The following is a 6,053-nucleotide window of genomic DNA, read 5'->3' as shown; positions in this document are numbered from 1 at the left end:
AGACCGAAGCGCTTTGCTTTCTCGTGCCAAAGCATGACTGAGCACATGGGGGAGTGAGGGGTGGGCGCACATGCACAGTGGCTCATGCAGAAGAGCTGGGACTGCAAGGCAGGGCCTTCTGATGGAAACAAACACACAAGGAAGAGTGATGTGGTTCCCTCCCTGCTTTGAAAATGGACCTGGCTTTGATCAATAAGCTATTACAAATATGATGCACAGCTGTGAGAGAAAATAACTTCTGTTTCAGAGGAAATGGCACAGGGAAAGGCCCTGCCACAGCCTTTGAACGTCGATGCCCCCTGCGGTGATGCAGAGGCCGCAGCCTGCGAGCATCTTTGCGGTTGAGCAGGGCAGTCCAGTCTGGCTCGTTACTGGAGGAGTGCTGCCTTGAAAAGTCCCTGGAAAGCAAGGTTTCCTTCGGAATCAGTGCAATATTTAACTTGACTATTTTCCCCGCAGACTTTTGGAGGTGAACAATAACTGCTACAGATCTGTTCTCTTGCAAATCCAATATATGCAGCCTGCCCTTCCGGACACCCTCTAACCAATCTGTCCCAGCCCACCAACCTTTTATTACACTGCCTGGAATGCTCCCCAAATATTTCATCAGAGACTGTGATATTGTGCATGTGCCTATTCATTTAAGTTGCAACTCTAGAGATGTCCGTTGCCCTAATAAAAAAAATGGAGAGCCCAGCGGTGGTCTGATGGAGTTACAGCCAAGAAGCCAGCACTCCGGTAAGACTGCTAGGTGAGTGTCCATTACGTGGGCTCAACCACCAAGCTGTCCTGTGCATATTAGCACACTCAGGGCCCAGGATGGATCTTTATTGGTAAAAAAAAAAAAAATGTGGCCTCTAAAACCTCCATGATGAATGTCAGAAATAGGTTCTCTGTCAAAATTAAAGGTCTTTAAGATATGTACAGTGGCAAAAATATTTCAGAGATACCGTCACCATTATACATGGAATTATGAATCCAGAGTGGTCTGTTGCCTGCTTAGGACGGGGCGAGGGCAGGTGCCTCAGCATCCTGGAGCGAGTCAGAGGCCATTGCAGAGAGGAAGCCTGCCTCGGACAGTTGTTATATCTTTACCTGGTTACACCAGAATGCCCACAGCACTCAGAACTGGGACTTCACTGATCTTCAAGAACAGGTTGGATCTCTTGTGTCTTTTGCAAATAGGCATTTGTTTAGTAGATATTCACACAAGATGTAAGAGAACCTGGCCTGAGACAGGCCTTCATTAGAAACTGGCATTAAGGTTATAAAAGAAGAGCTAACCTTTATCCACCTTCATTATCTACCAAAAGAATCTAATTGGCTTAGTTCAATTTATAGAATTTATCCATCAGTGCTCTCCAAACTGGTCAGACTTCTCCAAGCCCTGCTGATGTTACTTGCCCTCCCTTCCCTAACCACCAATTCCAGTCTAGACTTCCTTTCAGCCACCTCCTTCCACAGAAAGTCTTCTCACCTAATGTCTTACTTTGCATCCAGAAAACAAGGGCTAAAGAAATTGTTAGTCTCTGACCATCTTGCTATTACCTATTGGGGCCATATTTTCTAGGTCTAAGTACTTTAAGCCAATATTCTAAGCATTTTGAAGGCACTACCTCATTTTCTACACTTGCTAATTATTTTGTATATCCCTAAGCAATGAGCCCAATCCTGTGAACACAGAAGTACTTGATAAATGCACCCACTGCTTCTGTGCCTGTGTACATGCTAACTTCAGGGCTAAGAAGGGAGACCACAGCTTGGCTCAGGTCCCCAAGAAATGGTTCGGGGAAGGGGGGGCAGAGAGACCATGGGCATTGACAGTTCAAAAAGACAAGCATTTTACAGTGAAAACATCTGAGTTGTTGAATTTCTGGAACACTAGGAATGGTGGCTACTTCCCAAAAGGCAAAGGTGGTCTCAGTTTTTCCTTCAGCTAATTCTTTAAACAGAGGTGGTATGGTGTTTTCTAAAGAAAACTGGAATTATAATTGGTGGGTTCAGGCTAATAGTCCACCACTATGTATGTAACGTTAGGCAAATTATTTCATTTCTTTGACCCTCCAGACACTCATATATAAAATAGAAATACTGTTTATCCAACAGGGTCATTGTGAGAATTGAATAAGTAAAGTGTTCTGTATATTATAAAATGCCACAAAAGTGTACGGCTTGGTTATTTTCAAATATTCACTTCTTTTGACACCAAGATAAGCTTGAAAATACTTAATTCAGTCAGAAAAGTCCATTGAATTTCCCCAAATAACCTATTAGAACCCTTAAAGAACAAGACTTTATAATAATAATAATAATAAAACCTCCCTCTTGAATTAAAAATGCTGCATTTTGGAACGAATTCTGATTTGTTTGTTAAAGTAAATAGTGAAGGCAGAATTTCTCACAGACTTGCTATCTTCCATCTGGGACTTCTTCATTTCCATCCTATTCTCTGTATGGAGGCACTACGTTAGAAGCAATACACAGTTTATCTCCACTGGCAGCCTGGGTAATTCTGGGAGTGCAGTGTGAAGTTTCAGAGCAGGAGTATTGACCTCAGCTACCTTCACCTTTGAGAAGGTCTACCTGTACTCACTCTGTCAGACAGAATGCAAACTGCACTTCCATTCCCAGAACTCAGAGAGGTGTATGCTGTTTTCGACTGCAATGCCGTTTTGAAATGACAAAGTAGGCATGTACTGTATTATAACTTTGCCTAAAGACAAGTTTTATGCGATCATACATTCCCATCCTTAGGAGGGCTCATTTTTTCCCGAATTAACATTAGAAAGAAGTCATTTGGCTTTATTAAGCTTGTTTCTTCCACTTCAGGAAACTAAACCATCCATAATGTGCCAGGAAGATGATGAAAGTAACTAAACAATTTATCTGAAGGGAAAGAAAGATAAAATCACTCGGAGCCTGCAGATTAAAGGACCCACTTTCTGCTTGAGATTGATATATAATAAACACAACTCTTGGAGACAAAGCACAGGCGAAGGACATATCTCAACGCTTTTCCTCTCATTTTAACTTTAATTAATTTTCTGAATTTCATAGCAGTGTATTTTCTAATTACACAGGGGCTTGCTTCAGAATTCTAAGTAGGACTGTTACCATTCACAAGTTGTCCTTGTGTTTTTCATGACTAAGTTTGAAACTATTAATACATATGCCCTCTTAGGTTAATTAATAAGCTAATTTTCTTTGCCTAACAATTGTTCATAATAAACTGGTTATTTTTTTACTCCAAAATAAGCATCTATGAAAAATATACATCCTCAACATAAGTGTCTGTATTAGCATTCTCCAGAGAAACAGCACCAATGAGATATCTAAGGTGTGGTAAAAATAGGTTTACAGTTGCTCAAATGGAAAATAATACAATTACTAAATAATAATATAATAAACTTCGTGTTTCACGTACTCACCACTGTAAACCTACTTTTGCTGCACCCCATATAAGAGGAGATTTAGGCTTATCCTCAGCTGGTCTGCCCTAGATCCCCTGAGCGTCAGCCCTAGTCCCCCGCGTGGCCCTGTTTCCTCTCCAACAAGATGAAAGAAACTATCATGAACCAAGAGAAACTCGCCAAACTGCAGGCACAAGTGCGCATTGGTGGGAAAGGAACTGCTTGTAGAAAGAAGGTGGTTCACAGAACAGCTACAGCATATGATAAAAAACCTCAGTTGTCCCTAAAGAAGTGAGGGGTTAACAATATCTCCAGTATTGAAGAGGTAAATATGTTCACAAACCAAGGAACAGCGATCCACTTTAACAACCCTAAAGTTCAGCATCATTATAGGACATGCAGCTGACAGAAATGCTACCCCGCATCTTAAACCAGCTCAGTGCAGACAGTCTGACTAGTTTAAGGAGACTGGCTGAAGCTCTACCCAAACAATCTGTGGATGGAAAAGCACCACTTGCTATGGGAGAGGATGATGATGACAAAGTTTCAGATCTTGTGGAGAATTTGGATGAGGCTTCCAAGAATGAAGCAAACTGAACTGAGTCAACTTCTGAAGGAGATAAGCTTGAAGACATTTCTGGGAGCTTCTATTTTATATTATGACTGCTTTTTCAAATTTTGTTGATGGACCTGGTAAAATCTAGATCTCTGATATTTTTTAGCCCAATGCCCCTGGACATTGCAGCTCTTCTCAGTTTTTGCTTATACGTAAATCATTCTTTGCAGCTAACTAAGCTGAAGAAGCTTGGGAATATAGTGTGAAACAGGTTTTTTGTTTTTTTTAAAAAAGAGATTTATGCTAGGAATTGGCTCACGTGGTTATGGAGACGATGTAGCCCCACAATCTGCCATCTGCACACTGGACAACCAGAAAAGCAGGTGGTGTGATTCAGCCTACGAATGGAGGCCTGAGAACTGGGGAGCTCCTGGTGTAAGTCCTGGAGTCTGAGTTCCAGGAACCCACTGTGCCAGGGCAGGAGCAGAGGGGCCTCTCAGCTCAAGGAGGAAGAGAGAATCTGCCCATCTTCTATTTGGGCTTTCAACAGACTGCATGGTGCCCACCAGCACTGATGAGGGTGATCGTGCAAGGTCTTCGAGGATGGCCCCCATGGCTGAAACTAGGTTTGAAACTATTAATACATATTCCCTCTTAGGTTAATTAATAAGCTAATTTTCCTTGTCTAGCAATTGTTCATAATAAACTGATTATTTTTTTACTCCAAAATAAGCATCTATTGAAAACAGACATCCTCAACTTAAGTATCTGTCTACTGATTCTTCTGGAAACAATTTCCCAGACACACCAGAAATAACACTCTACCAGCTATCTGGGCACCCCTCAGTCCAATCAAGTTGACACATAAAATTAACCATCACAGCGTCCTATTTTACCTGTGGAAGAAATGTGAGCGTAAATTACTGGATAAGAAGATCACAACTCTTAGACACAGAGGCCTGGGTTTCAAGGGACATCCCATTTATGACACAATAATCTAATCTTATCCTTGGTTCTTTTTTTTTTTTCTTTATTATATAGCTTTTATTATTTTCTAGTGTTCAGTCTCTGGGTGCATTTTAATTTTTGTAGTTGGCTAAAAACTCTTGAAAAATTAGGGTTCTAACCTCTTTATGCAAATTTTCAATCACTCATGTTTTCAGTTACAGTCTTCATCTCTACCTTGCTCATAGCTTGGTGCTTTGAATTTTGAAATGTCTTGAGTGTTTGTTCTTCTATCCTGGAATTGAGCTTGGTTCTTGACTCTGGGATAAGAATTCCCTCGTTGAGAGGAGCAAGATAAAAACCGCACCCATGTGTAGCTCAGATAAGCCTTCTATGCCAAACTTGTTCCTATTAGATGTTGGCGGCCTCATTCTGAAATAGCAAAAGGGCTCCTTCCACATGGCCTTGCCACCACCAGCTGGCACGTCACCATGAAAGCAGGTTTCAGATACAATTCTGACATACACATCCATGTTTCTTGGCAAGCGGGCATGAAACAGTCTGTTCCTGGGAGCTCTGTGGCGTCCCAGCTCTCAGCCACCAAGCCATCCTCGAGGACCTTGCATGATCCAGACACAGAATTCTCAACTAAGAGGCAGGAAGAAAAATGCAGCAGAAGGTCAAGGGTGCACACACAGCCTGCTAGGCGCCCCTGTTCCCAGAAAGTCAGAGGAGCCTGGGCAGGGTTTAACCCATCCACATATCCCAATTAGTATGAGCACCACTTGTTTCCTTCAGTGAGAGTTATCTCCAATAATCCTTCCACTAATGAACGAATCTCTAGTGCAGACATTTACAGATGAAGGTGGTTGAAGCTTTGGGACAGAGGATGCTGAACTGTAAACTCTTATTTAGCACCTTTGCAATGCTAACCGTGCCTGCCCTTGCAGCATGCATTCCTCTTTGTGACACTATAAACATGAACCACTCCCAGGATAGAGAATAGGCTAAATGACCCACACCTGGAAATATTTTACACTGTCTATGCGAAACTATGTTCAAGGAAAATTATAGGACACATGACCAGTGGTATCCAGGGTGAACAACCAGCAGAAGAGTTCAAAGGGACAGGTGTGACCACT

The 6,053-nt window shown here is 42.0% G+C and overlaps 1 pseudogene across 1 annotated transcript; it reads left to right on the top strand.

The window, feature by feature from the left end:
* Nucleotides 1-3,501: 3,501 nt before the first annotated feature.
* Nucleotides 3,502-4,007, top strand: LOC307111353 (transcription factor BTF3-like; annotated as a pseudogene). The gene is made up of 2 exons: nt 3,502-3,645; nt 3,736-4,007. The product of its transcript is annotated as a transcription factor BTF3-like (transcript).
* The last annotated feature ends 2,046 nt before the right edge of the window (nt 4,008-6,053 follow it).

Source organism: Cnephaeus nilssonii, assembly GCF_951640355.1.
Source record: "Cnephaeus nilssonii genome assembly, chromosome: 2".
Lineage (NCBI taxonomy): Eukaryota > Metazoa > Chordata > Mammalia > Chiroptera > Vespertilionidae > Cnephaeus > Cnephaeus nilssonii.
Note: the sequence above shows the minus strand (reverse complement) of the source record. Positions and strands in the feature narration are given on the sequence as shown.